General features: G+C 32.7%; 3 long non-coding RNA genes across 3 annotated transcripts; all 3 read right to left on the bottom strand.

Annotated features, from left to right (window-relative positions):
• Positions 1-2: 2 nt before the first annotated feature.
• LOC136979637 (uncharacterized) lies at positions 3-27931 on the bottom strand. The gene is made up of 3 exons (XR_010881416.1): positions 27872-27931; positions 147-487; positions 3-81 (listed from the first exon to the last, which is right to left on the bottom strand). It is a non-coding gene; the product is annotated as an uncharacterized lncRNA (long non-coding RNA).
• Positions 3648-4924, bottom strand: LOC136979635 (uncharacterized). Its single transcript, XR_010881414.1, has 3 exons — positions 4811-4924; positions 3817-3911; positions 3648-3737 (listed from the first exon to the last, which is right to left on the bottom strand). It is a non-coding gene; the product is annotated as an uncharacterized lncRNA (long non-coding RNA).
• LOC136979636 (uncharacterized) lies at positions 23554-25021 on the bottom strand. The gene is made up of 3 exons (XR_010881415.1): positions 24782-25021; positions 24614-24716; positions 23554-23719 (listed from the first exon to the last, which is right to left on the bottom strand). It is a non-coding gene; the product is annotated as an uncharacterized lncRNA (long non-coding RNA).

Here is a 27931-nt window from a genome sequence, read left to right as displayed (position 1 = left end):
ATCAGTAACAAAAGGGTATTCAGGTATTATGCATCCACATTTTTTCAGCGAAAGTTCTTTTTTACATTCTGCCAGACAATGCTAAAGAATACAAACTATTTAGGTATTATTGTTTTAATTTAAAATAAACATTTATTTTAACTTACATAGCGAGGGAATGAAAAGGAATTGTTTTGCGAATCGAAGTAGTTTCTACAGTTTGTGCTAAATGGAGAAGGTAAAAGAGTTTTTACAATCTGTAAAAGCAAAATTGAATATAAATTCATTTGAAAGTAGAACTATTTATTTCGAATTCAACAATCACTTGCAGGTGTTAACTGGACGATGTATTTGTTTCCTGGAGTCATAGTAATTCCACTTATAAATGGATTGATCATGCCATCTTTAGAATGTATTGCCGCTACGATTCCAATTGGATTACCTGGAAAAGTTGTTTCTTCAAGGTTGAATTCTATTTGAACAATTCCAAATACTTTTCTATTTGAATCTAAAATGTAATTAAAAAGAAAGAAAAACAACGTTAAGTCGTAATTTTTCGTGTTTAATGTAACCGAAATATAAAATTAATCATAAAGTTATTCTAGAATTTATATTAAAGTTTATCGTACAAGGGAAGATTTTCGGTAATGTTGAATAAAAGAAAAAAAAGATTTAAAGCAAATTGCACAAGTAAAAGATAATGATAATTTAGATGACGGTTAAATCGATACAAAACTCTTTTTTTTCGTTGCCGAGATATATTTAATTCAGAAACAAACGTTTTCGGCCTCATCCATAGGCCATCATCAGGTCGAAAGACGAAATTGGAACGCTCACGTTCCATGAATGGAAAACAAAATTCAAATTAAACGTTTTTACAACGAAACAAAATAACGGAAAATAAACTTAAAGTAAAATAATAGAAAAATAAGCAAAGATAACAGTAACGAATTAATAAAATAACATAAATCCTCAAATTACACTAATATAAATAAAAACGATAAGTCCCATTAGTTCAAGTTTCTTGCATACTTCTTAACCATGCTGATGGTAGGCTTTCAGCATCCCTTGCATTCGAACACCCTTCTTCCAGCCTGCTCCTACATGTCTCAATCTTCTCTGTAGTTATTGCCAATGCTGGGGAAGAGATAGGTTTGATAATAGATGCCTCATCCCAGTTCACTACAGAGCCTTGGGTCTGCGCCATTTGGAGCAACATCGTTGCATTAGACTCCTTTCTGATACTATACTAGTGTTCCTTGCGCCTTAGCCCCAAACTCCTGGTTGTAACACCGATGTAGTCCTTTTCAATACCCTAGTTGCATATTTTTATGGGGAGTTCTATAGACCCCTGCCTTCTCTTCTCCCTTAATACTATCTTTATCATTTCTCAAGAGCTTGTACAAACTTGGGGCTTTTTTAAAAGCATTCTTGACTCTTTTCTGTTAGCAATCTCTTTCATAACTGTATTCATACTACCATTGTACTAGTAAGTAAATTTCGTGATGGTAGTGGAAACATTCCTTATGGCCCTTTTCCTGATGTTCATTTCTTATTTCTTGATGATTTCTAGAATTGTGCTCTATTTGTAGCCTAAAGCCTCTGCCTCCTGCAGCACCCTATCGGCTTCTTTTACTCTGTCCTCAACTCTGTCATAATACAAATAGGCCCTTTTTACTAAAGCTCGGAAGGTCGCCAGTTCATACGTTTCACCAACGAGGTAGAAGAACTCGTTAACCTAGTATGCTATGAATCTTGCTTAACCTTTGGAGGACAGATGTACAGGCAGAAAAAAGGGGTTCCTATGGGAAGTCCGCTCTCAGGAACACTTTGTAAGTTGGTTGTTAGGAGGCTAGAACGAAGGGTCCTTCATAATTTCAACAATGATATTGTATATTTTAGGAGGTATGTGGATAACGTCTTTGTCTTATGGAAAAATAACAGTAGGATAAATGATTTTATGGTTATGACCAATAGTAACAGCGATGGTCTTAAATTGAAGTTAGAGCAAAAGAGTTCCTTGGATATACATTATTCGGATATTAATATCTTTTTCAAAAAAGAACATTTATCCACTAGCGTTTCTATTAAACCAACTCACGGCCCACTGTACAGTACATACCGTCCCAATCGAACGATCCTTATGGCTACAAGATGGCGTTCTTTCTAGCTTTAGTAAGAAGCGCCTATTTGTATTGTGACAGGGTTGAGGACAGAGTAAAAGAAGTCGATAGGGTGCTGTAGGAGGCAGAAGCCCTAGGCTACAAAAAGAGCACAGTTCTAGGAGTCGTTAAGAAATACAAAATGAACATCAGAAAAAGGGCCATAAGGAATGTTCCCACTACGATCACGAAATTTAGTTACAACGGTAGTATGAATAGAGTTATGAAAGAGATTGCTAACAGAAAAGAGTCAAGAATGCTTTTAAAAGAGCCCCAAGTTTGTACAAGTTCTTGAGAAATGATAAAGATAGTATTAAGGGAGAAGAGAAGGCAGGGGTCTATAGAACTCCCCATAAAAATATGCAACTGGGTATTGAAAAAGACTACATCGGTGTTACAACCAGGAGTTTGGGGCTAAGGCTCAAGGAACAGTAGTATAGTATCAGAAAGGAGTCTAATGCAACGATGTTGCTCCAAATGGCGCAACATCGTTGCATTATGACCCAAGGCTCTGTAGTGAACTGGAATGAGGCATCTATTATCAAACCTATCTCTTCCCCAGCATTGGCAATAACTACAGAGAAGATTGAGACATGTAGGAGCAGGCTGGAAGAAGGGTGTTCGAATGCAAGGGATGCTGAAAGCCTACCATCAGCATGGTTAAGAAGTATGCAAGAAACTTGAACTAATGGGACTTATCATTTTTATTTATATTAGTGTTATTTGAGGATTTATGTTATTTTATTAATTCGTTACTGTTATCTTTGCTTATTTTTCTATTATTTTACTCTAAGTTTATTTTCCGTTATTTTGTTTCGTTGTAAAAACGTTTAATTTGAATTTTGTTTTCCATTCATGGAACGTGAGCGTTCCAATTTCGTCTTTCGACCTGATGATGGCCTATGGATGAGGCCGAAAACGTTTGTTTCTGAATTAAATATATCTCGGCAACGAAAAAAGGTTTTGTATCGATTTAATGGTTTGCTGAGTACTCTCTGTTATTGACGGTTAAATTTTTTTAGTGTTTGTTTGGCAAACATAATCTTGGAGATTCGAAGCACCCACAACATTTTTACTTGTATTATAAGCACGAAATTAAGCGCTTACTTTCATGCTTATATGTATTTAATCCAAATAATAAAAACACTTTCAATTTGCCACGGAGTATTGGCAGCGTTTGGTTACCTGCCGTTTCCGAGCACCCACCAAACCGCACGACATTATCTTAGATCTTGATGCAATACCACAATATAATTATATTTTTTATTTTTGTGAGGTTGCCGATAAGAGAAAAGAGTTCGAGATAGACAAAGGGTCAGAGGTTCGTATATAAATGCGACCAACTCTGAGACAGACTATGTAGGAATGTCCATATCTCGAAATCAATCTTAAATTTTTTTCTCGTTCCCATGAGATTCGAGATTGACAGGTTCAACTGTATATGCAGATAAAGCTATCGATTACTTACAAATATATATATAATACTTACTATTAATATCGTACAAATTATACTGCTTTATATAAACTTCTGGACCAATAGAATAACAGTTCTTCTCTCTAAATGATTCATCCAATTGAATTGTTCGAAATGTAATTCTGTGAAAAATAGATAGCCAACAGATATAATTTCCGAACTTTGTGTGGTAATTTTAGTACACCTTGAAAAATTCCTTACTGATTATCTGAAAGATGAGGTAAGATATCTTCTTTTCTAATACCGTATTCATCAATTATTGACCGATTATACTCTTGAAAGTAGTCAGAAGGAAACTAAAAATTGAAAGAAAGCGTTAGATTATAACTCAATTTCTTACAATTTTTAGTTTAGATGAAGCAATAGATAATCGCTTCCTCTGTTCATTTCTGGATAATGTCAGCTCCACAGTCTGTGACTCGATAAAGTTCAAAATTAGTGAATGGTTAGTATTTTTAACCGGAACAATTCAATTAAAATTAGCAATAGCCCGTTAACTCTAATTTTATCCAATTTACAGCAAGACATGTACAGATATCTCTTACTTTAATACACCATTCTAAACCAACGTCGGACAGTTGAACTTTGACACTTGCAGATCATAAGATATTTCACTTTTCTGAAATATCGCAGTTATCTGGTAATCGACAACCAGTAAGGATTCCATTTCCTTTTCCGTGAAGCGACGGCTTCTCAAACATTTCATATCAGTGAATGAGAATAATGTACTGTACTCATAGTCTAGATACGAGACGTAAAGTTTCGAAAACGGCTAAGTCCATTTTTTAAAAAAATAAGTCAGTAAGTAACATTTAGATATTACCCGTTTTTCTCCTTTTTTCAATGAAACTTTATGTAAAGAATTAAATAGTCACAAAACAGTAAAAATGAATTAAAAGGGGTTTTAAAAATTGGAGGTGAATTTCAAAATCAACCACATTGACAGCCTTTATAGTCCAGACCAAAGAAATTTCAGTTATATCACTTATAAATATGTAAATTATTTAAAAAATATTTTCAAAATGAATTATGTAAATAATCAGAACAAAGAATTAATACATTGAAATTCATAATTTCAAATTACAATTCATTTAAAGTATCTAACTCGCTAAATAATTTATTTGTATACAACTGATGGTTAAATAATACTTGATTACTTTGATAAGCAACTTAGCGAAAGTTTATAATACTTTACCATTAAATCTTCTTCGGTGAAGTTTTCCATTTTACAAAAATAATCGAAATTTTCACACACTTCTTTGATATACTCTGTTTTCGCACATTCTGTTGGAAAATCTCGACAAAAAGCTGTTCGTCGTAAACTAAAAATAATTTAAAATATCAGACGTTATTTCTAACTCGACTGACGGATTTTAATTAATTATATTCATTAGTGAAATGCAAATAATATACTAAATTAATAATAAGTTCGTAGATGAACTTATTGGGAGCCCTTTATTTTTACTATATTCTATATATATTGTGATGAAGCTACGTTCAACCCATCACTTGCAGTGTTGGAACAGGTCAATTACTTGTTCGGGGCAAATACTAATGCAGGAAAATTTATTTGTACGAGTTTTAGAGTTCAAATCTATATTTAACTAGCAGATACGCCCGACGTTGCCCGGCAAAAAATAAGAACAAACGTTAAGATTATTTGCTTATTTCGTACTACTAACTCTTGTACTGTATTATATTACAGTATTTAATCTATATAACAACAAAGATTATCTCACGTAAGGATTTATCACACGGAGTGAACAATCAAAAACATTTTAAAATTTCTTTGAATTGTGTGCAGTAGGGGAATAAAAAATGTTTAATGTAGAATGTGTTAGATTGGTCACTCGGTGCGAGAAACCCTTACGTAAGATAATCATTGTTGTTATATAAATCAAATAATCCAATATAACAAATATTAAAACGAAAACCATGTAAAGAGTTTGGTTATTTTGACCCACCATTATCACGTGTATCGCGATACTCGGATGGTACGGAATGGTGCAATTCATTAGTCGAGTAGACACCGATCGAAAATATGGCACTTTAAATATTTTAAGATATATTTTTCCCAATGTTAATACCAAGAAATTGTGTCATTCACAGCCGAATATTAAACGGTAATCTGCCAACCAATCAAATTTCGCAAAAGAACCCACCAAATACTTAAACTCTCGAATATCGCTTAAAACATCTTGTGCAGGCCGGTACCCTCGTATTACGTAATGTTCTTATTTTAATGCCACCATATCTATGGTTTGATAGAAAGAAGGTACTGTTGCGGAAAGAGGTTGCAGTTAATTCGATCAAAAATAGTAGTTGACCACCTCCCGGAAGAGAGGATGGTCAACGACTACTAATTAATACCAGTCTGCTATTAATATTTCAAAAGTGATTACTGTTGGATAGGTTGTGATCGAAGTTGCTAAGTTTCGCGTCCGAAAGATTTGATATAAGACTTGTTGAAATAAAAATATCTCGTAAAAATGCGAGAATAATTGCTATTAAATGATCCCGTAAAACAATTGGTAAAACCAGGTTGAATAAACAAAGCTTACTCGACACGTAAGAGTCCCTGAGTCATCTGCCAAGGAGGATGCATCCCGGAAAGACTTCTAGTAAAGCTTCCCATTTTAAGTGTTACTAACGCAAAGAAGACCCACAAAATTCCAATAGCCAGTCCGTTGGTAATGCTCGAAACCACGACCGACTATCGGTGTTCGGTGGTTTTATTCACTCGTTATTGAACTGCGATTTGAAAAATTGTAGACTTTTAAATTCCCACTGTCGCCCGTTTGTCTCTGTCCTTCCGAAATCTCGAGAACAGAGTGAGATAGATGAAAGTCGAAAACAGCGGGGAAATTGTAATAGAAAGACAACTAGATTAACTATGTACGAACTTCCGATTTGCATCGCGAGTCACGTTATTTCGATTCAAAAAGCTTCCCCCGAACAGAGGTAGCTACATAACCGGCACGACAGGAAAAGTATGAGGTGCGAAAGCAAAACACTACCATACACCACACAGGCGCGTGCTATGTGCTACCTGTCGCAGTAAAACCGCAATGGCGCATCTATTCCGCGCTATATTATTGTCGCAGTAATTCGAAGAATATAATATATTATTTAAAAATTATATTCTGATTTTGGAAGAATTATATATAGTTAATTATTTTGTTAAATTTTTGCCAATAGATGGCGCTACGTGTAACTGAAAAAATCAAATGTAAATAAAAATTAATTGATTCATAGAAATTCAATCGATATTTTGAGATGGGATGTAGAACGTGATCTAAATTACAAGAATTTTAACGTAATTGCCGAGTTTCGTAGCTATTGGCGGAACGGCCTAGGAGTGTATAGAGTACAAATAAAAAAACAATGATTCTTATTTATTAATACTGTAGAGATTATGAAATACGATCCGCTATACAGGATTAAAATGACTAAAAACGACTTTTGCGATGCACACGTCTTTCCAGTAGGAATATCCATCACGAGGAGCTTTTTTTCTAATGCCAAAAATGTCTAATCGTGTTGACAATTCTTCCAGCGTTATTTGTTCTTATTGAGTTAGTGTTGCCGCTTCACAATATAAAATACTTAGCTTGAAGTCGTTACAAACACACAGAAAAAAGAAGCCATATATTTTTCTTACATATTACAATGACAATGTAATATGATAATCTGATGACAAAAATGTTAATAACAAGTTAACACAGACATACAGTTTATCAGAACTCGGGTTTTTCATTTCCCGGTCTTTTGATTGTCCACGGATTCCGGGATAAAAGTGTTTCCTGGGATCCCGGGAAATCCAGGGACAAGATTAATTATTTTTAAGACATACAAAATATCTTGAAATCAAATGATATTAAATTAGTTTAAAAAACGAAAATAATTATAAGTTCCGCAACTCCAAAATTATATTAGTAATGTTGTATAAGATGTATATAAAAATTACCTTTGAATTACGAAGACATTTTCACAAATAGAAAAAATCTATTAAAGTTTGTTAGAAACTGCATGCAACAACTCGTTTACTGAAGGAACAAAAGTGCCTTTGAATTGAGTTAAAAATAAAAAAAAAAAACTTTGATCAAACTTCTAACTTAGAAGGTAATTTTTGTTTTTTAAATAAAATATAACACAAAATATTGTAAACTTTTATAAGATTTTAAAAAGCAAAGATGGTCGATAGTCAGATCACTCAATCCGATTCTTAATTTAGTAATGAAAAGTTTCGTTACCGAGAATGCCCTTTCCCGATTCATCTCGGAATCGTGTTTAATGCACTTAAGAGAAGACGAACATTATGTGTTTTTCACCCGTATCCCGAAAGATTTCTAGTTCGTTTTCGAGATTGTAGTAGTTCCTTTGTTCTCTAGTGCTCTTGATTTGTCTACCTCGACTGCTTTAATAAAAACATCATAGCTCAATAATTCGACAGTTCTTATGTCTTTAATAATCAGGTTACAAAGAAAAACTTCATACTCGCAGACTTCGTACTCGTTTGTATCCTGGCCTAATTTGCACAACCTGGCGTTACGCAGTTATCAAAGCTACTGGGCATGGTTAAAAATTAAAACAGCGTAAGCACAATTGTTCCAGATATTACTGGTAAAGAATTTCGTGAGTCCCGCCACAAATAAGCTACGTATTGATTGTTGACAATCTGTCACATACCATAATGAGCAAAGATTTAAAAAACTAATAAGTAGGTTTAAAATTAATAAGCACAAATGTATTCTGACAGTATATGAATTAATTATACTTTCTATTTGCAAAATTTCCCCAACCCTAACAGAAAATAAGAAAAAAGTGAATTTTTAAGAAATTTGCGGGATTTCCCGAAATAAGAAAAATTTTCCGGGATATTTCCCGGGTTAAAAAAACAACCGGGATACCGTTTGAGAAACCCTAATTAGAACTATAAGAATAATGCACTTTTAATTTTAGTATCGGTTTCTTAAAACCTATTAATAACATTAAATTTTGACCAATATTACCTAAACGAAGGAAGCTAGAAGCCGAATAGTAATAAATGTTCGAATGTAAAATCCTACTCACCCGTTGGTGTCACAAACTGTAATTATTGGTTTCGGAAGATCTTTCACGTCCAGAAATTCGACCGAAGCTTCTAAATTGGTCGGATATGTGAAATATAATAGTAGGAATTGAGTTAATTGGAAGAAAAATCCAAATAAAGCCCCGAAGAAAACGAACAACTTAAATATTTTCCTTTTGATATTTGGCTCCGTGACAATTTGAGGGATTCCCGTCATGATGACATTCTCTAACATTCTTCTAAGATATCGACGCATATCTTTACTGCTTGGATTTTTCATATATTCTATCATATTTGTCTCTCAACTGACGAAGAAACATTACTTTCAATTTGAATACCAAAAATTGCTAAAAATATGAAAACAAAACTTACCTTTCCTAGGTTAAAAATGAATAATTTCGAGCAGAGTTGTTATAGAATTCGAGCCTATAAATATTACTTTTTCGTTGTTCGTACGATGTCTGCTGGAGAGTAATGAAAACACTAATTTTTAATCGGATTGAAAAGAGAATAAGCTGAATTAGTAATGAAATGTAGGCGGTAAATAGTACAGCTACTTTCAATATCTAAAACTTCATCGGTTAAGTTAATAACATTGTGCAGAGTTCGGTTGTGTATTAAAAATATTTAAATCGATTATCTATGAAATTGTGCCTAAGTGAAAATAAATTAAATTGCGGAATACTAACAATAACCATTAATGTTAACTGTTTATATTAAAATGTGGAAATTTCAATTTTAATATTGGCTTATTCTACCGTATTTAATATTTAGTAGCTTTGAATAATTATACTTATGTAAGTTTTATTATATCACTGGCTTTTCACCAGTGGTTTAGTTCATAAACTTAACCAACGACAGACTTCTCATATAGCAACCAATGTTTATTTATGATTATTGCTCCGACATCTTATGCCTCTGAAAAATTAGTAATTTATACTGTTGCAAACGTTTTCCACCTGTTCCACAGGTCATCTTCAGGCAATTTAACTTTTGGAATGTTATCTCGCGTACGTTCTAGGTTCGAATGCATATGCGCAACATATTTCAAATTTTTTAAATCCGTTGGAACATTCCATGTAAAGAATAAACAATAATAAAAAACAATAATAAAATTAATTAAATAAACGTATGGATCCACTAAATAATAACTTAAAGGACGTAAGCTAACACAAAAAGCACTAACACACAATATATATCTATATTTTATATGGGATGAGCATATGCTGTATAATTGATTATATGGGTTGTTTGTCAATCATGAATTTTCACGCAGTTGGCAAATTCGTGGCGTCTTTATAGTTCAAACATCTACCTGTTGTCCCTGATCTGTATATTTCAAATTTTTCCATGGTTAATGCTAACGATAGTGAGCGTACTTGCTTGATAACATTGGCTTCATTCCAATTAATTACTGATCCCTCTATTTGTGCCATTCTAAATAAAGTGGTGCTGCAATGTCCTTTACTGATGTCATACATATGTTCTTTTAGCCTTTTGTTTAAGCTTCTGTTAGTGACTCCTATGTATTCTTTATTCGGGTCTAATTGATAATTTTCGTACGGTATTTTATAGACCCCAGAGCATTTATTTGCTTTGATGCTATCCTTGTCGTTCCTGAGGGCACTATAGATGGTGGGTGCCGGTTTATAAATCAGCTTTGCATTCTTACAGTTGGCTATTTCCTTCATTATCGTGGACAATCCTTCACTGTAAGTGAATTTATTTATTTCTCCGTTTGAATTCCCTTTTGGTTTCTTTTCGTTAGGTGTTATGTAAGATTTTATTAAGTTTTCCACTATTGACTTTTTAAATCCTAGGGTTGTGGCAATGGTTCTGATTCTATTCAACTCTTGTATTCTGTCATAAATGTTGGAGAAATAGGCAAATGCTCTTCTAATAATGGCCCTAAATGCCGATAGCTTGTAAGTGGGCGGATCGTTTGATGCGGAGGGAATGTATAGTGGGTCATGCGTGGGTTTAATATACACTTTCGTGGATAAGGAACCATCTTTAAATGTAACATAGATATCCAAAAAATGCACCTCTGTTGTGCTGAGCTGTTCCAGTTTTAGCGTTAAGCCATGGTTATTAGAATTCATCGCATTCAAAAAATGTATTTTTAAGGAAGAAGTATAACAGGCCGAAGTATACCGAGACTTTTCGGATTCTCAAAAACACATAAGGATAACAAGCAGATTAGACCAATGGTTGAAAAGTACAAAGGACCAACTTATAAATTAGAAAAGAACCTACATAGATATCTGTCAGAGCATATAGAAAATAACCAATATGTCACAAAGAACCCATTGAACATGGTTAACGAGCTCCAGAACGTATCTTTAGTAGATGAAGAAATTGCTTCAGTTATGGATTTCGAAAATCTATATCCATCAATTAAACTGGATGCATGTTTTCAAGCTTTGATGGACACCCTCAGCATGTTAGACCCGAGGATAACAGCCTATCCTCAAGACATGAAACTACTGGCTGACCTAATATATTACCATTCAGTTTTCATTTTTGATGGCAAGATTTATAAGCAAAAAAAAGGTGTGCCCATGGGCAGCCCAATGTCTGGGCTACTTTGCGAATTGGTGGTACGTAAGTTGGAGCAGACTACTATTAGAGCATTTTAAGAATGATATAGTTTTGTACAAACGGTACGTAGACGACATACTAATTATATGGAAAAAAGACGGAAAAATACAACATTTTTTGAATGCGATGAATTCTAATAACCATAGCTTAACGCTAAAACTGGAACAGCTCAGCACAACAGAGGTGCATTTTTTGGATATCTATGTTACATTTAAAGAAGGTTCCTTATCCACGAAAGTATATATTAAACCCACGCATGACCCACTATACATTCCCTCCGCATCAAACGATCCGCTCACTTACAAGCTATCGGCATTTAGGGCCATTATTAGAAGAGCATTTGCCTATTTCTCCAACATTTATGACAGAATACAAGAGTTGAATAAAATCAGAACCATTGCAACAACCCTAGGATTTAAAAGGTCAATTCAGTTTTGGGTTTTCAATGGATTATAGATACGGTATCTCCTGTATTGGAAAATAATTATTTTGTTAGCCAAAAAAGATTCTTTAGACAATGTAATGGCATCCCCATGGGCTCAATAATAGGCCCAATCCTTGCTGAATTAAGTATTGCCAATATTGATCATGACATTGTTAATATCAGGGGAATAATAGGACTGTACCGTTACGTCGACGATTATTTTCTTGTTTATGATGACAACATTATACAGACTGACCAAATCCTAGAACATGTAAATCAATTAGATATTGACATTAAATTTGATTTAGAACCTGAAAACAACTGCAAGCTACCATTCTTAGACATTCTCGTTACGAGACTCAAAGACAAAACTATTTTTAAAAAATATAAAAAACCCTGTACTATTGACAGCGTCATACACTTTACATCTGAAGTACCCACTTACATAAAAAAAAATACCTTTTACATGTACTTGGAAAAAGTTATGCAACGTACCACATATGATACCGACAAATCCAATGAAATCGAAGACATCATAAAAATGTACTTAATGAACTGTTATAGCAAACGCATAATCAGTAACTGGATTAATAATAAAAATGTTAATACGCACAAACAACCAATCGACAACACAGCTTACAAATTTTTTAAAATCTCTTACGTTATGATTATTATTGAAAGAATAAAAAAGTAAACTAATTAACTACGGCATTATTTTGGTACCCGAACATCAAAACAGCTTACATAAGCAAATAAACGTAGGCCTACCTAACTGTAAAACTAACATATGGGACCAAAAAAACATTGTCTACAAATTTGAATGCAACTGTACCACACCCAAATCTTACATTGGAGAAACTAGCAGGAATTTAAAGGTACGTTTTAAAGAACATATCTCTGCCATAGCATACAATAATGATAACTCGGCGGTAGCTACCCACTGTAACGACGAAGCCTGTCAGATTGTAAAGGATACTGTCCAAATCCTTAAAAAAGAAAAAAAATACTTATAAAAGAAAATGGTATGAACACTTAGAAATAATTAAAAACAAAGATAATATCATGAACAACAATTTCGGCCAAACATTACACGAATCGTGGTACGCATATTTAAACAGAGGGGGCGTAGGGTGAGGAGAGAAGTGTGAAAACGGATAGGAGAGAGGGTGACGGCTATTCTGGAATGTACTCCGAATCATCATGTTACTCTATTCGTGTTACTGTGAATTTACTTTTCATTTTTGTCTTAACAATGTATAATTTTTACTACTTTACTGTTTTACCAGCAACTCAGTTTTTTATTGTGTTATTGTGACAAAAATTTTTGTTTTATCCCGTGTTTAATCTTTTAATGTTTGATGTCTAAAATATCGAATTGACATGTTGAATGTAAGTCTACAAATGTAAGCCTTTCATTCCTGTCAATTGCCTCCTTTTTTAAAAAATTGTTAATCTTCCCTATTAATAAATTTTGTAGCAAAAAGCTGATGAGAGACTCCACGTCCGAAATGCATTCTGCAAATAAAATAGTGTTTTTCTAAGTCTAATTTGATGTCCTGTGGGTGGTATAATAGGTCTAGTCGAAAAGAAAAGCAAATCTTCGTGCTCGCAAGCTATTATTTTTGTATTGTTGAAGATTTGAAGTTTATCAAAAAGGCAATCGATTCTGAAATGTCTTAGAACTTCGTCCATGACTGAAGAGCGGCGACGGCATTCGAACTCACGTTACTTCACTTGGTAGGCTAAATTAAAGCGACTAGTCACTCTGGATAAGCAATCAATTCTTATCTTTGTTCTAAAACTTTCTTAACTTACGTAATAAACGGTCAACGAAATGGCGAATTGTTACACGGGAAACCTTCATATTCTTGATAATCGCATCAGGTATGCAATAAAAGAAATTTCAACACCGATCAGACACCATATTCTTCATCAATCTTATCAACGCCTATAGAATTTGATTGCGTATGAAGACAAACATTTCGAAAATTGAATTTTGTAGTCCACTTCCTACTTGATTAATTCCATTTTACATTGTGAATATTTCCCAAATTAAATTGATACGCGCCACTCTGTATGCGGGTCTACTACGACATTTAGACAATTAAGGCAACATTTCATTAGTTTAATTAATTTGTAAATTATAAATAATATATTTAAAATGTCACCATTAAATCTCCCGCGGTGATTTTATCATTTCCACAAAATTTCTCGATATTATTTATTTTTAAATATCTTTTTTAAAATCTTCACAAAAAATGCTGTTCTTTTTTTATTTGTAAATAATTTCAAAGACCCCAAGCAATTTTTCACCTACAGAGCTACGGTAATAACTTAAATTAATTTATCATTTTATTTTATTTATTTTTAATGAAAAACAAACGTTATATTAAATTATAAACAGTTTCCTCGTCGTCGAGGGATTGTCAAATATTTTTAATTAAATGTATAAAATATTTATACATAAATATTTGAACCACGGTCAATTTATTATACTAATCAGATAACAAAAATATTAATAGTAATTTAAAATAGATCTAAATACTTCGCTCGAAGTGGACTTATCGCAGAGTAATAATAAAATTTTGAATATGAAATTCAAAATTTTATTATTACTCTGTGATAAGTTCCTAATGAACTACTGTACTGACGAATAGTAGTCGCAACAAGAAGTAATTTAATAATTAAGTAGGCTAGAAGCTAAATTGTATTAAAAATTTGGATTTAAAATGATATTCACTCGTCGGTGTCACAATCTGTAATTGTTGGTTTCGGAAGATGTTTGGCATCATAAGTTTTACAAAGACTTTTGATTTAGTCAAATATATGAAATATAATAATAATTGAGTTAATTGAAGGAAAAATCCAAAAAAATCAACGAAAGAATGAATAATTTAAATACTGTATTTTCCTTTTGATATTTGGTTCTGTGACAATTTCAGGGATTTCCGACATTCTCTAACATTCTTTTAAGATATCGAAACATGTCTTTACTGCTTAGATTTTTACATCTCAAGTGAAGAAGAAACATTAGTTTTAACTTTAATATCAAAAAAGGCTAAACACAGTAAAACAAAACTTGCATTTCCCAGGTTCAAAATGAATAATTTCCAGCAGAGTTGTTATAGAATCAAGCCTATAAACACTACTTTTTCGTTGCACGTATGATGACCGATGGAAATTAATTGTAGCATTACTATTTAATCGGATAGAGAACAAAACAAGCTAAATTAGTGACGAAATGTAGGCTATAAATACTACAGCTACTTTCAATATCTAAAACTTCGTTGATCAATTTACTAACAATGTACAGTACAAGTCCCTTTATTTATAAGGATTAGTTTTTAAATTTTAATCATTTATAAATATTCAAATTAAAAATTAAAACTTCCGACATGAATTACTTTCATTAAATATCGCAGTTTAAATATTTAAGTAGTTAAATAATCATGTCAATATAACTTTCTCCAGATGGAGGCGGCGAGGGGGTCTGCAGATCGTCCTAGATACTCGGGACGAATGGTCTTGGCCGAACCCAAGATAAGTATAATTAAAAAAAAAAAAAAAAAGAGTCCTCTTAGAGCCAAATTAGTGCCATCAGAGCAAAAAATACATATATATAAATATATATATTTATAGAATAACATACGTAAACTTAATATTTTGAATATGTATATTTGTTAAAATAACTTTATATTGTGTGTTTGATGAAATTTGTAAATTATTACATCAATGACAATTGTAGTCAGATTTAGTTTTTAGTTAACGTGTAATAGGCTAAATCTACAAATATAAATCTAAAAATTTAATAGAAATATTGGTTTAAAAGGATTGTTTGTCAGAATGTGTGAAGTGATTATTTCAATGGAGATTACGCTTATGATATAAATAATTAAACAATAAATGTTTTGTAAAAATCGTTATTCCTAAGCGATGTTTCTTATTTGATATATATTTACACAATTCTATTCAAATTACTTCTTTATATTTTTGTTCATTACAATTATATTTCGTTATTTATCAAAATTTTAAATTTGCTTAAAAACTCTGCTTTATTTTTCTTATGCTAATTTAGTTCAAATTAATTTTTTCAGAAGAATTGAATTAAGCGATTATTATAGCCATTTTTTACTAAAATTTTTTAAGTTAACAATTGTTAATAATCTAATTGATTGCAAAATATGTGAATCTTTGCAATTACATCTGATTGTTGTGATCAAAGAATTAAATGTACAGCATATTCATTAAAAATCTTTATTATAATGTCTTATTTTCTACATAATAACAATCAGTAAAATAATATTATATACTAATAAAATTAAATTATCTCACGAAGTTTATATGGAAAAAAAATAGTATTTATACTCGCTGAACAATTTAATTAGTCGGTATAATTAGCCATAAGGGGCCGTTCATAAATTATGTAAGGGCGATTTTGACCATTCTAGACCCTCACCCACCCCTGTGTAAAAAACCGTAATATTTTCTTTGATCCTCCCTCCCCTCCTCTTCTCTATCTTACGTAATATTTAGGCATGATTTTATAGAAAGATTTTAACAAAGAAAAATTTTTTTTGAAACCCTAAAAACCTTAGGTCCAAAATATATAATTATTAATTAGTTAATTAACATGTACTGTACTATTATTTATTAAAGACTTTATGTGAACAAATTTAAAAATATAAAAATTTAATGAATTCGAATGAACTATTTATTTTAAAAACTTTATTTTTTTAATTATCAACAATCTTTTCGTTATTATTATCATTAATCAACGTCATAATATTAATTTTTATATTAATTTTAATTTTCACAAAAAGACGCAAAACACTGACAGATTGACTAGCTAGTACACTTGTAAACAGAAACGTCATACAAAATAAAACAAGAGAGAATGGAAACCACATTCCGTTGCCATATTGGTTATATCTTGGCTAAGGCCAAGAAAATTAACTACACGCTGCTAAAATGTGCTAGGTGCACCTGGGGACTAAATCATAAAGAGTATAAAAGTATATAATGGGACAATACAACCAATGCTACTTTACGCGGCCTCTAGCTGGGGTCATGTAACTAGTAAAAATTCAGTAGCAAGTAAGTTACTATCTCTTCAAAGACAGTTTGCCATCAGAATTTCGAAGTGTTGCAGAACTGTTTCTACTAATGCCTTTCTGATTCTAGCGGAGCTCCTTCCTTTGCCACTATGTATTGTAGAAAAGATTCTGAACTACTACATCAGAACTACAAACATCAAGGCTCAACAACAGTCTCTACTCCTATTTACGGCGGTTCAAATGCATATTAAAATTACACTATCTCTGACCATCACCCCGTAAACAAGGTTATCCCCAGGGTACATTTGGTGTCATCTGCTTCCTCCATGGATAACCATGCAGACATTAATATCTACACAAATGAGTCCAAAAGCCCCCTCTGTGACTGTTCAAGTATCTGTATCTTCCTCCAAACTGACATAGTTTGCCCAAAATATGTTAGAAGGTACAGATACCACTATACTCACATCCCTCTCTCACACAGCAGCCTTAAAAATTATATTTATGACAACGCTTTGCAAAAGTGGAATCAACAATAGTTGAGCAGTAAAACTGATAGAATAACAAGACTTTATTTTCCTAGTGTTGAATGAAGGTTCTCATCACCACTTAGAGGTTTAACCTTTGCTACTGCTCAACTACTTACTGAATATGTATAACCGGGCAGAAACGGGCTCTTGCTTTTGCTCTACAGAAAACCTAGACACCGTCGACCATATGATCTATAATTGTCCAAATTATGATCAAGATAGACTTATTCTGAAATTAGAAATCTTTACGCTTGGTTTCAGGGCCATGTACACTCGATAAGCTTGTTCAGAAGCCACTGTTTGATGCTTTTTACAATTATGTTAAAAAATATGGAAGAAAAGACTATTCATAATTTCTAATTTCTAGTTTTACATTTTAGTTTTCACTAAATACCGAATACTAATTTTATGTTTACTTTGTATCAGGTATTTTGGTTTATGTATTCTTAGTGTTATGCACCCATAGGAGTGGTGCACATATTCTAATATAAAAAACAGAGAGAAACCACTAAACGGCATTTCTCCCATGATAAAAAAAATGTGTTTGCTAGCGTTATTACTCTATCCCATGCCACACTTGATGGCGTTAGTACAACGAGCGTTCTTAATAGAAACCGCCAAATTGAAGCCAATTTCAAAACTCCACCACTCAACGAGATCAAAAAATAAAAATAAGAATATTATGTAAGACGAGATCTACGAGGGTAAACCCAAAAGTAAGATCTCCTGTTTATTTCAAAAATACAAAGAAACGTTTATTTTCAATAATTTCATATTATTTTAAAGCTTGAACATTTATCTATTTTTTCTACATAATCGCCATTTCGGTCGATGCATTTTTGTAAGCGCTGTGGCAATTTTTGTATGCCCATGTTACACCAGCTCATCGCCACGTCGCGGGACCCATCTTGCGCGCACCTTTCGATATTGCAACTTTTCCGTTCAAATCCTACGATTGGTACATCGGGAAACCCCAAGAACCAAAATGCAGACATCATCCAGACTGATTCGCCGATCTTCCCGCATGATTTGCTCAACATTCGCGATTGCTCGTCGGAAATTGATGGTCTCCCGCTTCTTCCTTTGTCGTGAATTTCAGTACTATCAGCTGCAAACTCCCTACACTACTTGAGGACGTTATTGACATCTATGCACGACTCGCTATACACTTCTGTCAATTGGCGATGAATTTCAATCGGTTTAACAAGACGGCGAGCTGATATGACAGAGACATTCACAAACTTGCCACAGCGCATAGAAAAATGCATCGACCGAAATGGCAATTGTGTAGAAAATAGATGAATGTTCGAGCTTTAAAATGGTGTGAACAGTATTGAAAATAAACGTTTCTTTGTATTTTTCAAAAAATAGGAGACCTTACTTTTGAGATTACCCTCGTATTACCCCCTATCCCTGAGTAAGAAATCGTAAATAATCCTTGATCCCCACCCACCCCAAAATACCTTACGTAATTTATGGACGGCCCCTAACAATACCTTTGATACATATTCATTCATTTATTAAATTAATCATTAAGAAGAATTTCACTCTAAACTTCTGATACAAATTAAAATTATTTTTACGTATAACACACACGTTGACATAAAAATATAATAGAAATATTTAAGTTTAAACGATTGTAAGTTTGTCAGAATATGCGAATTCCACACATTGTTTTATGAAAGATGTATTAAATTTTTCGGACGTGAATACAAATTTTTCTTCTATAAGCTTTGGAAATAAATTCTATAAGCGGTATTTCGCGACATGTACTGTACTGTACATTATATAAAGATCTTCGTATTAAAAACCAAAAGACATTAGATTAAAAAACGTTAAGAAAGACATGTCTGTAACTCCGTTTCTAAAACAGTAGATCCGGTTATGAATACCATTTACAAAGTGGTATTCATAACCGCAAAATGAATGCAAAATTATAATGTTCATTCTATCCGTAATCAGATATTTACAGAACATGTAGGTTGTGAGAAATACTGCAAATATGTTCATTACACACATTAGTAAAGTGCTCGAAGTGAAAACTATTGGTGCAAAAATTCTGCAACACTCTAGGCAAATATATTTTTAGCATTTCAGCCGACTTTAAAATATAATGCCAAATCCAAACACAGTAAAGAATACGTCATTTGAAGACAATTTCGAAAGCAATTCAAAACTACAGACAGAGTTAAAGTATTAGCGAAACGTATATAAGCCTAAATATAACTTCAAAATTTATAATGGAAACATCAACTCTCGAGAGTCCGTCAGATGTAGGACTGAATGTAAGAACAATTGAAAATATGTAATGTTACAACTCTCCAATTTTAATCCGTCCCGTCTCATCCCAAAAAGTGAAACCGAATGGCTTTTTAGTTAATAGCTAAATACTCTGTTTAAATATTCTTACATGATTTAAAACGTATAGTTTTTATATTGACTATAAATATTTGCAAATTGGCCAACAGACTGAAATCTCTTAGCCCAATTTATTACAGTACAGTTTGCGCCGGATGCTCTTTATTTCACACGACAATTCTTTATTATAGATAGAACTTTCATGTACCTTAGTAAAGTCTTCAAACATAGCAACATATCTGTTCATTGATACGTAAAAGCTTTAATGCGTCTCAGTTTTGTATTTTTTTCTTTTATATGACTTTAATTAAACAGTTTCCTGTACTTAATAAAGAAAACAAGCAAAAGTTTTATTTTAGCCTTACACTTTGTTCTCCCCATCTCTCCACAGTATAAAGAACGGCGCGAATATTTTAATTCGATCAGAAGTTTCGAATTTCCTACGAAATTGTCTACAAAACGACGTATTATTTATTATGTCACTACTTTTTAAAATTGATTCAAAATCTAAAATTACTTGTTTACATAAATGTTGCCAGACATCTGCACGCTGATGTTATTCGAAATTAACGATAATTATTAACCATTACATTATAATAATTTATCGTAATCAAAGAGCGTGTTGTATTGGTGAAATGAAATGAAATTTAAATTAAAAACAGAACATGGTAGAAAAATCAGGCATTCTGGTAGGCGTAATTAAGTAATACAATATCTAAAATCTAGATATTTCAAAGAATGAGTAAATTTCTATCGTTACTTTACATTAGGGATTTTTCTTGTGATAATATGATACAAATAAATAAAGACGGCTTCTACGAAATCACAAACTGCAATCAGAGATATTCCCAGCCAAATCCCAATGTATCCTCCGATATAGCCAAACACTACAATCGGCTGAAAATAAATATAAGTATAGATTTTTCATGAAAAAATTCTTCAATTTCTTTTAGGTTATAAATTAAATTTACCTGAAACTTCGGTTTTAAACTATATGTATATAGTTCTTGAGTTTTAAATATTAATTGTACCAAGGAATGCTTTTGTCTAGAAAATAATTTTTAAATTATTTCTGTATCTGGACTGCTGTATGTTACTATGTATATAATTCGTCTCTGTAATCCAAAATATTTTTTGGTAGACGGTCTCACAGCAAAACGTTAAGTTAGGAACTCTCTTTTATTCTTTAAAAAATGACATATGCATTTCGGGTTGGTATATTCATCCAACCCCTCCTCAGTGTTAATTCTTACAGTAAAAGTTGCGTATGGGTGTTGATGTAGTGGTAACCCATACGCAACTTTTACTGTAAGAATAACACTGAGGAGGGATTGGATGAATATGCCAACCCGAAATGCATATGTCATTTTTTAAAGAATAAAAGAGAGTTCCTAACTTAACGTTTTGCTGTGAGACCGTCTACCAAAAAATATTTTGGATTACAGAAACGAATTATATACATTTTTAAATTATCGTTTATAATTTCACATATTTCTACTTCGAAAATTGAAAATTACCTGCGTTTCAGTACCTTTTCGTAAAACATTTTCTGAAACGTTTATAAAGGGATTAATTTCGCATTATTAGTTTAAAAATTAATAGCGTATTATTTATTACTTTAAAACTTGCATATTACAGTACTTATATTTCAATATTACTCAACTTACATGACTGTACTGACGTTTTCTCACACTGTATTCAAACACTGTAAACCTTAAAAAAATTATAAATATTCATAAGAATATATATATACGTTTTATATTTATACAAGTATGTTTTATTTATTAAAATTTAACGTTAATATACATGTAAATGAACAAATTCTCAATAGTTTAATTATTATGCCTTTGTGTCCTTTATGATAGCTTAAATTTATCTATGTATACTAGTACATTATCAATTAACAGGACTTATTATATTGGAAATTATGGATGCAGATATTTAGTCATACTGATCAGAAATAATATTTTTTATTTAGTTCATCAGTATGACTAAATATCTGCATCCATAATTTCCAATATAATAAGTCCTGTTAATTGATAATGTACTAGTATACATAGATAAATTTAAATTCTCAATAGGTCTACTTCAACACGTATGTTATCTCGTAATATCGCTTATTACATCATAATGAATATCAGAAGTTATTTTGTATGCCTACAGACGTGGTTCTCAAGCTTTTTGATGTCGAGGAATGTCATACTTTGACATTTTTTCGCGGAACACTTACAATACATCAGCTTTACAGCAGGGGTGGCAAACTTTTTTTCAAATCGAGAGCGCACTCGGTCTAGTATGACGTCATTGGCGTTTGCTGATTACATTACCATACCAAAATGATCTTACATTGTATTGATTTTTTTTCCAACAATATTTAATGGATGTGTATTTGATTTTAATTTTTTGTATTTAATTCTGTATTTAATTTTGTGTATTTAATTTTTTGGCAGAACACTTGAAGTTTACTGAAACCACGGGCCTACAGGCATGTAAAATATCTTATGAACTAAATAATTGAATGAATTTAAAATAACTTTTAAAATGTTATCATCTTACATTTCAATATACAATATATTGTATAATAAAATGCAAAACGATATAATTTTAAACAGATCAGTTATAAAAAAATAAAAATAAAAAATAATGAACAATTACAATCGTGTAATGTGTAGTCAGATATTCGAGACGTTGCAGAAATTGCTATAATTGAAGGATGTAGCCTACAGTAATGTGAGATAAGCAGTGGGTCAGGGGCCAATACTCTCTGACCACTTACACCGCACAGGTTGGTGAAACCTGATCGCGATGTCGCTTCGGATGCGTAGGAAGGCAAAAACGAGTGGGGAGGTCGTCGGTAAGTGAACAGGTGTCCTTAAATTGACAGAAGACAGGTCTTAACAATTAAAACAATTTATTGTTTAACTAAAATAATAGACAAAGGCGGTTACAAGACTATTCTACTAAGTGCTATGCGATTATATGCGGTTAAATATGACTAAATGTACGGCCACAGTTCTACAAACAGGCAGCTATGAACTACGCCTAATGCCGTTCTAGGGAGAGAGTTTACAAATGTTCTAATAAAATACCTCTTGGTGTGAGATTGAACGATATAACTCGAAGTATGGCGGTCGCCGAAGATATGGAAGAGTCGTTCAAGGTCTTCTCCGACGGGATTCCGGTCTTAGACATGGAAAATGATAGACACAAATATAGAAACAACTTCCTAGTGCGAGCGCGCTAAGTTTCCGGTGGCGCCAGCTTTTATACCGTTAGGGTCGGAAAGCGATCCGTTGTTGACAATGACTTGTAGTTCTTGCCAGCTAAGTGTCAACTTTCCCACCTAACTGTTGACAGTTAAAGGACACCTTTGCTCTCATACTCATCGAAGAGGTTTTCTAAGTGGGGAGGTTTACAACAATTTCCGAACGTAAAAAATGAAAGTTTCCTTTCATTTACAAAATTTTCCCGCTAAAATCTGCGGTCTCACAGTAACAAAAGTAGGCCTACTTCTGTCATTTATAAGTGATGTGTCAAATATATTCGTGTATCGCTGACCGAATTTGGCCAGAGGGTCGTAGTTTGCCGCAAGTGACTTATCGCATCTCATTTTACTATATATATATTTATAACAAGCAAACAATAAAACTTCGCTATTTTCACATTCATTATGACTCGACTTACAGTACCAACGATATAGTGTTACGATTTCTATTAAACACAAGTAAAATATAAATAATATAATCTAAAAACTGATCATGTTTTAAATATAAATAAGTATAAGCGATTATTTTTACAAACTATTATTTGTAATTCGTATTTACAAGAGTTCGAAAAAGGAGAAAAACTGAAATTTGCGAATTATTCGCTGAAATGATAACCAAAATAATATGCATTTCGAATATTTTATTGTTTTGCATGATTTTATTTAAAACGTAAATATATTTAATATTTTAATTTCTCAGTTATTTAATTAAAAATAAAGAATATTGTGCTTACTTGCAGCTTATTGGACATTTATCCGTGCAGAATTTCAAGTTTATTAAAAAAACACAATTCAAACTTTCTAGAATGATAAATATGAATGAATAAAATAAAATAATGTAAATTATATAACATAAAGAAATAAAAATGAATAAATTACATTTCACTGTGTTTTGTTACTTAAGTGTGAATTGAGTATACTTAACAATATACAATTCACATTTAAGGAACAAACTGTAATTTATTGAGCTGCAATTCGAAAAATCGTAGACTTATAAATTTCCACTTCTGTTCGTCTTTTCTCTGTTTTTCCGACTGTCCTTCCTTACTCTTGAAAACAGAGCTCGAAAAATAAAAGCCGAGACAAGCGTTGTAAACCACAGTGTCAGACGGCCGATTAGCTATACAAGAACTTCAGTTGCAAATCGAAAGTTATTTCAATTCAAAACTTATCCCCTGAAAGCAGTTAGATATATGACCGGCACGACTCCTTTGCTAACGGAAAAGTGTGATGTACAGGGGCAAAATACTACAGTACAGTATTACAGTAGAGCATCGTTTATCCGACTTAATTGGGGACTGGAGTTGGTCGGATAACCGAAAAGTATGAAAAAATACATTATTAGTATAGTGTATTAAACCTAGTTTAAATACTAGCCCCCCTTTCATGGTCGAGCTAGTGCTGCCAGCTAAAACATGCAAAAATTTAACAAAAATAATATTAAAGTAGCCAAGACGTAACCAAATATTGTAGCGCCACATCACTAGCGGACATTTGAATTTGCCAACTAGAACGCGGTCGGTTGACCGATAAGTCGGTTAATCGGAGGTCGGATAATCGATGCTCTACTGTAATTTGACGTACAATACAGAGAATATATTTTAAATGAAAAAATGAAAAATATCATTAATAATTGCTCGTTCATTTTTATTTCTTATATTTTTCATATCAACTTATAAATAAATAAACTTTTACTCTGATCGTCACAAACTGTTTCATCAGTCACAAAAGGATATTCAGGTGATATGCACCCACATTTTTTCAGCGAAAGTTCTTTTTTACATTCTTCCAGACAACGCTAAAGAATACAAACTATTTAGGTATTATTCTTTTAATTAGAAATTAACATTTATTTTAACTTACATAGCGAGGGAATGAAAATGAATTGTTTTGCGAATCGAAGTAGTTTTCGCAGTTTGTGCTAAATGGAGAAGGTAAGAGAGTTTTTACAATCTGTAAAAGCAAAATTGAATATAAATTGAGTTGAAAGTAGAACTATTTATTTCGAATCCAACAATCACTTGCAGGTGTTAACTGGACGAAGTATCTGTTTCCGGGCGTCATAGTAATTCCACTTATAAATGGATTGATCATGCCATCTTTAGAATGTATTCCCATTACGATACTAATTGGATATCCTGGAAAAGTTGTTTCTTCATGTTTGAAGTTTATTATAGTTGAACCAAACTCTTTTTTATCTCTCTCTAAAATGTAATTAAAAAGAGAAAAAAACAACGTTAAGTTGTAATTTTTCGTGTTTAATGTAACCAAAACATAAAATTAATGACAAAGTTATTCTAGAATTTATATTAAAGTTTATCGTACAAGGGAAGATTTTCGGTAATGTTGAATAAAAGAAAAAAAAGATTTAAAGCAAATTGCACAAGTAAAAGATAATGATAATTTAGATGACGGTTAAATCGATACAAAACTCTTTTTTTCGTTGCCGAGAAATATTTAATTCACAAACAACAGTTTTCAGCCTCATCCATAGGCCATCATCAGGTCGAAAGACGCAATTGGAACGCTTACGTTTCATGAATGAAATACAAAATTCAAATTAAACGTTTTTACAACGAAACAAAATAACGGAAAATAAACTTAAAGTAAAATAATAAAAAAATAAGCAAAGATAACAGTAACGAATTAATAAAATAACATAAATCCTCAAATTACACTAATATAAATAAAAACGATAAGTCCCATTAGTTCAAGTTTCTTGCATACTTCTTAACCATGCTGATGGTAGGCTTTCAGCATCCCTTGCATTCGAACACCCTTCTTCCAGCCTGCTGCTATATGTCTCAATCTTCTCTGTAGTTATTGCCAATGCTGCGGAAGAGATAGGTTTGATAATAGATGCCTCATCCCAGTTCACTACAGAGCCTTGGGTCTGCGCCATTTGGGAGCAACATCGTTGCATTAGACTCCTTTCTGATACTATACTAGTGTTCCTTGCGCCTTAGCCCCAAACTCCTGGTTGTAACACCGATGTAGTCCTTTTCAATACCCTGTTGCATATTTTTATAGGGAATTCTATAGACCCCTGCCTTCTCTTCTCCCTTAATACTATCTTTATCATTTCTCAACAGCTTGTACAAACTTGGGGCTCTTTTTAAAAGCATTCTTGACTCTTTTCTGTTAGCAATTTCTTTCATAACTCTGTTCATACTATTGTTGTAAATAAATTTCGTGATCGTAGTGAAAACATTCCTTATGGCCCTTTTCCTGATGTTCACTTCGTATTTCTTACAGATTCCTAGAACTGAGCTCTTTTTGTAGCCTAGGGCCTCTGACTCCTGCAGCACCCTATCAGCTTCTTTTACTCTGTCCTGAACTCTGTCACAATACAAATAGGCCCTTTTTACTAATGCTCGGAAGGTCGCCAGTTCATACGATTCACCAACGAGGTAGAAGAACTCGTTAACCTAGTATACTATGAATCTTGCTTAACCTTTGAAAGACAGATGTACAGGCAGAAAAAAGGGGTTCCTATGGGAAGTCCGCTCTCAGGAACACTTTGTGAGTTGGTTGTTAGGAGGCTAGAACGAAGGGTCCTTCATAATTTCAACAATGATATTGTATATTTTAGGAGGTATGTGGATAACGTCTTTGTCTTATGGAAAAATAACAGTAGGATAAATGATTTTATGGTTATGACCAATAGTAACAGCGATGGTCTTAAATTGAAGTTAGAGCAAAAGAGTTCCTTGGATATACATTATTCGGATATTAATATCTTTTTCAAAAAAGAACATTTATCCACTAGCGTTTATATTAAACCAACTCATGGCACACTGTACAGTACATACCGTCCCAATCGAACGATCCTTATCGCTATAAGATGGAGGTCTTTCGAGCTTTAGTAAGAAACGCCTATTTGTATTTTGACAGTGTTGAGGACAGAGTAAAAGAAGCCGATAGGGTGTTGCAGGAGGCAGAAGCCCTAGGCTACAAAAAGAGCACAGTTCTAGGAATCGTTAAGAAATACAAAATGAACATCAGAAAAAGGGCCATAAGGAATGTTCCCACTACCATCACGAAATTTACTTACAACGGTAGTATGAATAGATTTTTGAAAGAGATTGCTAACAGAAAAGAGTCAGGAATGGTTTAAAAAGAGCCCCAAGTTTGTTTAAGCTCTTAAGAAATGATAAAGATAGTATTAAGGAAGAAGAGAAGGCAGAGGTCTATAGAACTCCAGGGGTCCATGAAAATATGCAACTGGGTATTGAAAAGGACTACATCGGTGTTACAACCAGGAGTTTTGGGCTAAGGCTCAAGGAACACTAATATAGTATCAGAAAGGAGTCTAATGCAACAATGTTGTCCCAAATGGCGCAGACCCAAGGCTCTGTAGTGTACTGGGATGAGGCATCTGTTATCAAACCTATCTCTTCCCCAACATTGGCAATAACTGCAGAGAAGATTGAGACATATAGCAGCAGGCTGGAAGATGGGTGTTCGAATGCAAGGGATGCTGAAAGCCTACCATCTTCAGGAAAGTTCATGGTTAAGAAGTATGCACGAAACTTGAACTAATGGGAGTTATCACTTTTATTTTTATTAGTGTAATTTGAGGATTTATGTTATTGTATTAATTTGTTACTGTTATCTTTGTTTATTTTTCTATGTTTATTTTTTTATTATTTTACTCTAAGTTTATTTTCCGTACGTCATTATCTTAGATCTTGATGCAATAACAATATTTACTTTTATGTTTGTGGGGTTACCGATAGGAATAAAAAGGTCAAGATAAACAAGAGGTCAAAAATTCGTATATAAATGCGACCAACCCTGAGATAGACTATGTAGGAATGTATATACCTCGAAATCAATCTTGAATTTTTTTTCTCGTTTGCACAAAATTCGAGATTGACAGATTCAACTGTATATGGAAATAAAGCTATCGATTATTGAGAAATATATATATATATATTATATACTACTTACGTGTAATATCGAACATCAAATAATTTTGCTCCACATAAAGTTCAGGGCCAACAGAATAAC

The sequence above is a fragment of the Centruroides vittatus genome, unplaced genomic scaffold (genome assembly GCF_030686945.1).
Source record: "Centruroides vittatus isolate TY-2023 unplaced genomic scaffold, ASM3068694v2 contig_630, whole genome shotgun sequence".
Lineage (NCBI taxonomy): Eukaryota > Metazoa > Arthropoda > Arachnida > Scorpiones > Buthidae > Centruroides > Centruroides vittatus.
The sequence above is the reverse complement of the archived record's forward strand: the minus strand, read 5'-3'. Positions and strand labels throughout refer to the sequence as shown.